This window comes from Neophocaena asiaeorientalis, unplaced genomic scaffold (genome assembly GCF_003031525.2).
Source record: "Neophocaena asiaeorientalis asiaeorientalis breed wild unplaced genomic scaffold, Neophocaena_asiaeorientalis_V1.1 scaffold540, whole genome shotgun sequence".
Taxonomy (NCBI): Eukaryota; Metazoa; Chordata; class Mammalia; order Artiodactyla; family Phocoenidae; genus Neophocaena; species Neophocaena asiaeorientalis.
The window spans coordinates 2,539,240-2,548,849 of record NW_020172141.1 but is presented as its reverse complement, the minus strand read 5'-3'; the positions used below and the strand labels follow the sequence as shown (position 1 = coordinate 2,548,849).

At 41.7% G+C, this 9,610-nt stretch overlaps 1 pseudogene; it reads right to left on the bottom strand.

Moving 5' to 3' along the window:
• Positions 1–3,560: 3,560 nt before the first annotated feature.
• On the bottom strand, positions 3,561–3,817 carry LOC112405080 (40S ribosomal protein S27-like; annotated as a pseudogene).
• Positions 3,818–9,610: the final 5,793 nt, after the last annotated feature.

Genomic DNA, 9,610 nt, shown 5'->3' with positions numbered 1-9,610 from the left:
TGTACATAAAAGTGTCAGAAAAATTATGCGTTTACCCATGCAATACTGTATGGGCTGACAAAGCCTTATTTTAATTGCCTTTGCTTTTTTTTTTTTTTTTTTTTTTGCTTTTAATAGAATATACAATTTTCAGTTGACACATTGTAATGAATTGGTCGTTAGAATGGTTTTTGATAAATAATACACATTGGGAAAGTTGATTTTTTACTAAATTAATAAAAGTTGGGGTTTTAGAAAAGCCTTTCAAACCTGGAATCAGATTTTTTCCCTGGCTCTAGGATTATCCTGATAGTTGTACTTAATATCCAGGCTCAGCCACCCTACTTAAAGTTGTATTTTAACCCCCCTTATAGATATGAACTTCAGCAACAACTTGAAGTGATATTTCTGTAAGAGAAGAAACCATAGGGAAGGTCTCATCTGACTTAGCAAACATTCTCTATTTTCCAAATGGGCAACAGGAAGAGTCACGAGGTCCTGATTGCAGAGAGAAAGAGGCTGCCAGAACCCACATTTTCTATTTCTTACTTTTTCACTTCTCCTTGGGCTCTGGGGTTATTTCCCTAGAAATAACAAGCATGCAGAAGGTGACAAACACTCAGGCACACACATGGAAAATCGAAAAGGGTTAGGCAGAGATAGAGAGGGAGGGAGAGAGAGATTTCTTGTATATAGCATCATCTCGTGTAATTCTTTCTAGACTTCTGTGAGATTGTTGCTGTAATTAGTTCTTTTTGAACAGAAGTGCTGAAGCACAGAGAAGTTAAGCAACTTGCTTAAAATCACACAGCTAGTCAGAGGCAAAACCAGGATTTGAACTTGGGCAGTCTGAATCCAGAGCCTTGGTCTTAACCCCTGTCATAACAACATCACATTTCTATACCCTGAAAAAAGAAGTCAACCAGAAGCACTGTGAAAACAGCTCTTTAATAAAGTGACTAATTCTGGCAGCTGGCCCAGAGAGGAGATGGGAAACCTATTTAGTTTTACTTCCATGACTGATACATATCTTACAACTGAGTTTCTTGCTAGAAGATTTAAAAAATTTTAATTGTAAATGCTGAGGAATTAAAAAAAATCAGCTAGCTGAAAATTCTGGCTGTTGTTCATCATCAAGCATATTATATTTTAAAGAAAGTATTTTTAGCCAATTTAGCCCCCGAATTACATTAGTAGAGCCTCAGTCCAGCCAATTGGGGTTTTAAAAACATTGTCTGCTCTTGGTCTATTCTGTAAGTGGCCAAAACAGAGAATGAGTTTTCAATGTACTTCCTTTACTATTTTCTTGAGTGTTTTTGAGTTATGTGAAAAGTGCTGTGATGTTTCATCTGTAGGAGATTTAGCACTGGAGATAGTATTTTGACAGTCCGAAAGAACCCTTCTAGATGGAAGTGTAGATTTATATCTCAAACTTCCAAGCAAAACTTTCAATAAATGAAAAGAAAAATATCAGGACTTCCCTGGTGGCGCAGTGGTTGAGAGTCCGCCTGCCGATGCAGGGGACACGGGTTCATGCCCTGGTCCGGGAGGATCCCACATGCCACAGAGCGGCTGGGCCCATGAGCCATGGCCGCTGAGCCTGCGCGTCCGGATCCTGTGCTCCGCAACGGGCGAGGCTACAACAGTGCGAGGCCCGTGTACAGCAAAAAAAAAAAAATCGAACAGTTTTAAAAGTGAAAATAGGATGGCTGGTGGCTGGTTAGTGTATGTTTGTGTGTTGGGGGTTTGGGGGATGAGAAGGGCCGGTGGGCAGAGCCTGCTCTGTTGATTTCCCTAAGTCTTCATTTGGGACAGCCAGGTACCTCAGTATTATACAGCATTTTAAAAAAATTGTATTGAAGGATAATTGATTTACAGCGTTCTTAATTTCTGCTGTACAGCAAAGTGATTCAGTTATACATATATATATTCTTTTTCATGTTCTTTTCCATTACGGTTTATCCCACGATATTGAATATAGTTCCTGGTGCTCTACAGTAAGACCTTGTTGTTTATCCATCCTATATATAACAGTTTGCTACAGCATTTTTTTTTTAACTGAAGAAATGAAAGAGTTCCCAAGTGCAGCCAACAAAAAGCCTTCATCAGGTCAGTAGAACTTTTCAATCAAAATGACAGCAGCCTCTGGTCTGTCTCTTGCTGGAAATAGAAAATGTGTGGAAGGGGTTTCACCCTCTGGGCACTGACCACCGAGTCCAGTAGCTTGTTATAATTTTATAAAAGTCAGAGATCCAGCCACTTTCATGGTAAACATGGCCTTTCCAGCATCCTCCGTAAATGGTACTTGACTCTTGCTGAAGGCATTCATATTGTCAGGCTCTGATCCTGTGAAAGCCCTTCCTGACAGCATCTGTAAAGGGCTTGATGAATAAAGGGCTGGATCCAGATGTGAGGACGCAGCCTTTTCTGGGCTGTCTCCTCTGTGAGCCCTGCCATCCTCAACCTACTGCCTTCCCCGTCCCGTTTCTGTGAGCGCAAGATGGCAGTAAGGCACAGCGCCACTGCCCCTTGTCATCCTCTTCGTCAAGGCCATCAGTGTCCTCCGTACTTAGGAGTTCACCCGCCCTTTCTCATCCCTCAGCTTACTTACACCATCAGCAGCATTCCCCCTCTTGCTTTGAAAACAACCACCATCCTCTCTTCATTTTCCTCCAGACCCACTGGATGTTTCCTTCTCTACTGACTAGATCCCTATCATCTTTCCATCTCACATGTGGAACTGCTTCAGAACTCACACTTAGATCTCTTATAGGTGACCTCACTCTGTCCCATGCCTTTAAATACCAACTCTATCCATGACTCCCTAATTTATATTTACAGTCTTCTCCTAAACTCGAAAATCTCCGTATTGCCTATCTGACATCAGTGAATATCTCATAGTCATACAAACTGAGCATATCTGAAATAAAATTCTTTTTTTCTTTGTACTCATCCCTAAAACCACTTTTTTCTGAGCCTTCATCATCTCCATTTAAAGAGAAAACAAAAACAAAGTAAAACAAACAAGCCTGGAACCATCTTCCTAGGTGCTGGCCATCATTCAAGGAATTTGACACACCCTTTCCTTTCTGACACAACTCATGTTTAATCCATCATCGAATTCTGTCTTTTCTACCTTCAAAACAATAGTAGGGGGAAAACATTTGCTTACACGCTTTTGCCCTATCCTAGGTTTTCTCCACCTCAGCATCGTTGCCATTTGGGGTTGGATAATTCTTTGTTGTGGAGGCTGGTTCTGTGCATTGTAGGACATTTAGCAGCATCTCTGGCCTCTGCCCACTGGATGACACATTCCTTCGCCTCCAGTTGTGACGATCAAGACTATCTCCAGACACTGACAACAGGTCCCCTAGGGCAGAATCACTTCCAAGTGAGAGCCGCTGCTCCACCCCCAGCAACCCCATCTTTCACCTGGGTGATCGCAGTGGCCTTACAGCTGGCTTCCTTACTGCCTCTCTTGGTCTCTCATATTCTACCCAGTAGCCAGAGTGATCTTTTTTTTTTTAATCCAAAATGTGTTTATTGGGATGGTTTCCCATTAATCTTGATTCAGGGTGCTTTTAGTGCTGCTTCTGTCTGAAGGAGCATCCTTCTGTAAGCCTTGCTTTTCCTCTTGTAGAGGCTGGCAGAGGACAATAGAACAGCCAACACATAAAACTACTGTTTGTGCATGGCTAAAGACAGAGGTGATTTTATAGCATCCTGGGCATTTCACATCCACGAAATAGGAATTGGGGCTCTACACCAGACGCTTCTTCTGGTGTTTCCTCTTCTCCTCTTCTGGAGAGGGATGAAGGAGCTCCTTTGTGAGAGGCATGTTCTCATGGGGAGGTAATCACCCCCGCAAAGGAGAATCATCTTTTTTTTTAATACAATTTTTTTTTGATGTGGACCATTTTTAAAGTCTTTATTGAATTTGTTACAATATTGCTTCTGTTTTATGTTTTGGTTTTTTGGCTGCAAGGCATGTGGGATCTTAGCTCCCCGACCAGGGATCAAACCTGCACCCCCTGCACTGGAAGGCAAAGTCTTAACCACTTGACCACCAGGGAAGTCCCGAGAGTGATCTTTTAAAAAAACCATTCAGATGATTTCACTCTTGTTGGCGGCCATGGTGATGTGCCCTCAGAGGGCAGGATGAGAGAAGGGTGTCTGGGAGACAACATCGACTGCCACACCCTGGGATCTGCCCGCGTCCAAGCTCTTCTCAGCTACACTGTTCGCAGGCTGCTCTGGGCTGATGATGGAGCACGGCCAGGGCCTCAGAGCTGGGCTGTCGCTGACTTACACGTGTGATGCTTTGGAATTTCCCAGAGCTGTATTCCAGTTTGACCAATCTTCCTCCCCTTCCTCCTTTCACAGGTGCCAGACTTACATCGTGTTTTTAGGTCTGTCCTAACCTACTCTGTCTCCCTAGCAAGCCTTCTCCCCCTTTATCCTCCCCAGGTGTTTTCTCTAATAAACCTCCCTGAATGTCTAATTCCATCCTGGCCTCTGCTTCTCAGACAATCCAAAAACTCCCCTGCTCAGGACTTTCTAATGGCTTTCTTCCTCACTCAGAACGAATCCCATAGTCCTCGAGGCAGGTCACAAGGCCTCGTGACCTGCTGATGCCTTTCTTGCTGATCTCAGCTCCTGCAACTCCACACCTGTTCACTTTGTTCTGACTGCACTGGTTGTGTTGCTATTTCTTAAAGACACCAGGCTCCTTCTTGCCTTGGTGATTTTAGCATCTATTCCCTCCCCCTGGAATTCTATTCCCCTGGATATTCATTTGGTGAACTTACCTGAAGTCTTGGGTTAAGTATCACCTCCTCAAGGAGGCCCATCCTGATCACACACTTGGAAACTGCCACCCAGCTCCCATTTCCCCAGCACCTCAGTGTTGTTGCCTTGTACTTTTCTTCATTGCATTGATCACTTTCACTCTGTTCTGTTCTATTCCATTATGTCTGTTTTGTTCTCTGATACATTTCAAGTACCTGGAACAGTGCCAGCACAGAGTAGATAATCAATAAATATTTGTTAAATGAAGAAACCAACTTAGACTCTAATTCCTTATTTGTATGTTTCCCTCATTAAACTAAGACCTTTTTTTCCATTTATTTATTTCAATTAAAAAATTTTTATTGAAGTATAGTTGATTTACAATATTATATTAGTTTCAGGTGTAAAGTATAGTGACCCAGTATATTTATAGATTATACCCCATTTAAAGTTATTACAACATAGGCTATATTTCCCTGTGCTGTGTAATATATCCTTGTTGCTTATTTATTTTGTACGTACTGTTTTGTACCTCTTAATCCCCTACCCCTATCTTGCCCCTCCACCCTTCACTCTACCCACTGGTAGCTGCTAGTTTGTTCTCTGTATCTGTGAGTCTGTTTCTGTTTTGTTGTATACATTCATTTGTTTTATTTTTTAGATTCCACATATAAGTGATAGTATAGAGTATTTGTCTTTCCCTGTCTGACTTATTTCACTAAGCATAATACTCTCTAGGTCCACCCACATTGTTATAAATGGCAGAATTTCATTCTTTTTTATGGCTGAACAATATTCCATTATATGTATATTATAATACCTATACATATACCACACCTTCTTTATCCATTCATCTGTTGATGGACACTTAGGTTGCTTCATATCTTGGATATTGTAAATAATGTAAATAATTTGACTTAATCAGAATCTAATACTTTATTTGTATATGTTTCCCTCACTAAACAAAGACCTTGAAGACAGCAACCTTTGCATTCTTGATATAGCTAGACGGCGTATTAGGTTCTCCGTCCATGTTTGTTGAAATAAATTGCTTTAATATCTATTAAAATGATATTGGGGATACTAACCCATAGGGTTGTTTTTAAGATTCAGTGGCACACCAGGTATGAACTGCCATCATCTGGCTCAGTAAATGGTAGCTGTAAATAATATAACGGAAAAAAACACTAGCGCCGTCTAGTAAGCAGTTGCTTCATTTTAAAAAATAAATTTATTTATTTATTTATTTTTGGCTGCCTTGGGTCTTCGTTCCTATGCGCCGGCTTTCTTTTAGTTGTGGTGAGCGGGTGCTGCTCTTCTCTTCGTTGCGGTGCACGGGCTTCTCATTGCAGTGGTTTCTCTTGTTGCAGAACACGGGCTCTAGGTGCACGGGCTTCAGTAGTTGTGGCTTGTGGGCTCTAGAGCGCAGGGTCAGCAGGTGTGGCGCTTGGGCTTAGTTGCTCTGCGGCATGTGGGGTCTGGCATGTGGGATCTTCCCAGACCAGGGATCGAACCCATGTCCCCTGCATTGGCAGGCGGATTCTTAACCACTGTGCCACCAGGGAAGCCCAATTGCTCAAGCTTTAAGCTACCTGTATTGCAATTATTTTTTAGTTTTTTGTTTGTTCTTTTACTACTAATTAGTAATTCTTCTGGTGTGTACATCAGAGTGTCGTTCCTCAATCCTCAGTTTATTACATTTAATCAATAAACTACTGAAACAAAAAATAAATGGTAGTTGTAAAAAAGTGCTGTTTCATAGGAAAAGAAACAGTAATTTGTGTGGGAGCTTAGAGAATGAAGCACTCACTTCCAACTTTGGGCGAGAGTGCAAGTGTAAATCTGCTGAAGATTTTTTTCAAGAAGCAACATTTGAACTGAGGTCTAGGGAAGAGGAAGTCTGTGCTCACTTTTTCCACGATATTTTTCTTTCTTCTGAGGGGAAGGGATGCAGATTCGATCAGACGCTGACCATGGGTCATGGATTGTCTCACATTTCCTGGTGGGTCTGGTCCCAGAACACTAAAGCAGGTCAAGTGCGTGAAGCGGCATTCTCCATCCTTTCCTGCTTTCATGTATCTGAGATTCTGTGGGTCTGGACATCTTATTCTCCTTCACCTCTGTCTTATCCTGCCTCCAAAAGACGCGTAGGCTCAATGGATAATGTTCCTCAGAGGATGCCATACATTTAAAACACTTTTATTGAAATATAGTTGATTTACCATGTTGTGTTAGTTTCAGGTGCACAGCAAAGTGAATCAGTTATACATAAGTAAATAAATAAATATATATGTATACTTTTAATATTCTTTCCATTATAGGTCGTTACAAGGTAGTGAGTGAAGTTCCCTGTGCTACACAGCAGGTCCCTGTTGGCCGTCCATCCACTCCATGTACAGTACTGTGCTTGTCCTAACCCCAGACTCTCAACTTATTCCTCCACCAGGCCGCCATATTTCTCGATAGTCTCTTCCTCTCAAGAATCTCTGCTTCCTGCTCACCACATCCCCATTCCAGATTGACTGACCTATGGTAAGCTCCAACCGTGGTCCTAAAGCAAAGTAAGAGTCTGTATCAGTTCTCTAGGGCCACCATAACAAAGTACTGCAGACTGGGTGGCTTAAACAACAGAAACCTGCTTTCTTATAGTCCTGGAGGCTGCAGGTCTGAGCTCAAGGTGCCTGAAGGGTTGGTTTCATCTTTGGCTTGTAGATAGTTGTCTTCTCCTTGTGTCTTCACATCATCTTCCCTCTGTCGATGTCTGTGACCAAATTTCCTCTTCTTCTAAGGATAGCACTTATGTTGGGTTAGGGCCCACTCTGGCAACCTCATTTTAACTCCATTACCTCTTTGAAGACTCTTGTCTCCAAATACAGTCACATTCTGATGAGTTAGGACTTCAGCACATGAAGTTTTCAGAGGCACAGTTTATCCCATAACAAAGTCCTATTTAGAGCTTGAATCTAAGCTGGTGTCCCAGTCTGGTTTCCCAGAAGCTCAGAATAAAGTGGTACTTTGAGCTCCTACCTGTCATTGTCTCTTTGTGCATCTCTCTCTGGAGCCCTCTGTGATGCAGAAGTGACTTATGTGTAGCTGGTTCCACTGTCCAAGTACCACCTGTCTTTGCACCTCCCCCCTCCCCAAACACTGATGTCGCCTTTGAAAGGTGCTATGATTCGAGTACATGGAGATGGTGGAAAGCAGCTGAGCCCGCAGAGTCAACGTTACCTTCACGGCTGAGACTAAGGGGAAGAACCTGGGGCATTTGCCTCGTGCAAAATCCAAGAGAGTGCCGAAACACTCAATAATCAAGATAATATTTTAATGCAGTGTTTAAAAAATCGAAATAGTGCAGAAAAAACTATTGACAAACACAACATCAAATTTTTGAATTCAGACAGTATCCATGACAATCCTTCAATTGCTTTTAGACAGGTGTCCTTACCTACTGAGAGCCTCTATTTCTGGATTAAAATCTTGCTGTCCCTTCAAGTGTCTCTTATAGGACATGGTGTTTAGATCTCTGCACAGTCTGCCATTTATTCATTCAGCAAACCATTTGTTTATCGAGTGTCTACTAAGAGCCATACAGAATAGGAATTAAATATTTGTCAAATTAATAAAAAAGCAAAAACCTAATTACAGTTGTTTTAAAGACACCCCCAGGGAGACTCTACTGTGGTAGCAAGAAGAAACATTGACAAACTGGTGGGTGTCAGGGGCTGGATTGCATGATGAAGGACACTTAAAATAGGTTTTTCATTTATTAAACCAACAAATATTTAGTATGTGCTAGTGCAGGACACTGTGCATGTCAGTTAAGCATTTTAAAATTTTAATAGGCAGAAGGATCCAGAAACTCAAAGTACAAGTTGTCAGTATTTATAAGAGCATCCATTTCATGGAGGAATGCATCTTTGGTGAATTACTCTAAAGAAGATATTTACTGGCTACGTATCACAACATTCCTCCAGCTGGGCATCAGCAGTAACTAGAGAAGGAGTGGGCAGAGATAGCAGAGACATTTCTTCTCTATTAGTCATGACAAATGAGAGAAATAAACCGAATTGGCAAAAAGTACAGACTCAGTGCAGTGGTGAATAGTTCAGAGAAGAAGATTCTCATTTGGATATGAAATTCTGAGCCTGCCAAGCTCATAGGAAATCTGCAGTTTGCTATCAGTTCATCTCTACTGTTTAAAGTTTTAGGGAGGGAAGGAAGCAAATTGCATCCCTTGTTCATAAAACGGAATGACCACTTTCAACCCCCAAAAGGGGAGTATTTGGCAGATGACGTTTAAAGTAATTTCCTGGAGTGCTGTGGAGCCAGTGCTGACACAGAGGTAGCTACAGGTCTCTCTTTGTGGGAAGGGGATGCTATGGGGAAGAAGAGAATTGCCCTTCTCTCCTGGGATAAGGGGATGAAAGAGACGGGGGTAAGGAAGACGAACAGGCTAACCCAGACAACAGGCAGGAAATTAGGTGTAGTAAACGGTGCTATAAGGACACTGCATGGAGCAGTGGTGTGGATGGACCCATTGAACTGAACTGAAATGACAACTCAGCTAACACTGATGGAACACCTACAGTGTGTGAGAAAGCATTCTGGAATACTCAGAGGATTCCAAGGTGGGCAAGACACAGTCCCTGCCCCTGAGATGCTGATGATAAATAGGGAAGAGAATGACATTCATGAATCATTTGAATACAAAACAAACTCTGGTACATACTAATATAAATATATGAAATATGTTATGTATACACTATACAAATAAGACACATATGTATATGATTTTAAATATATATATGCGCATATATATACATTTTAAAGTGTTAAAGATCCA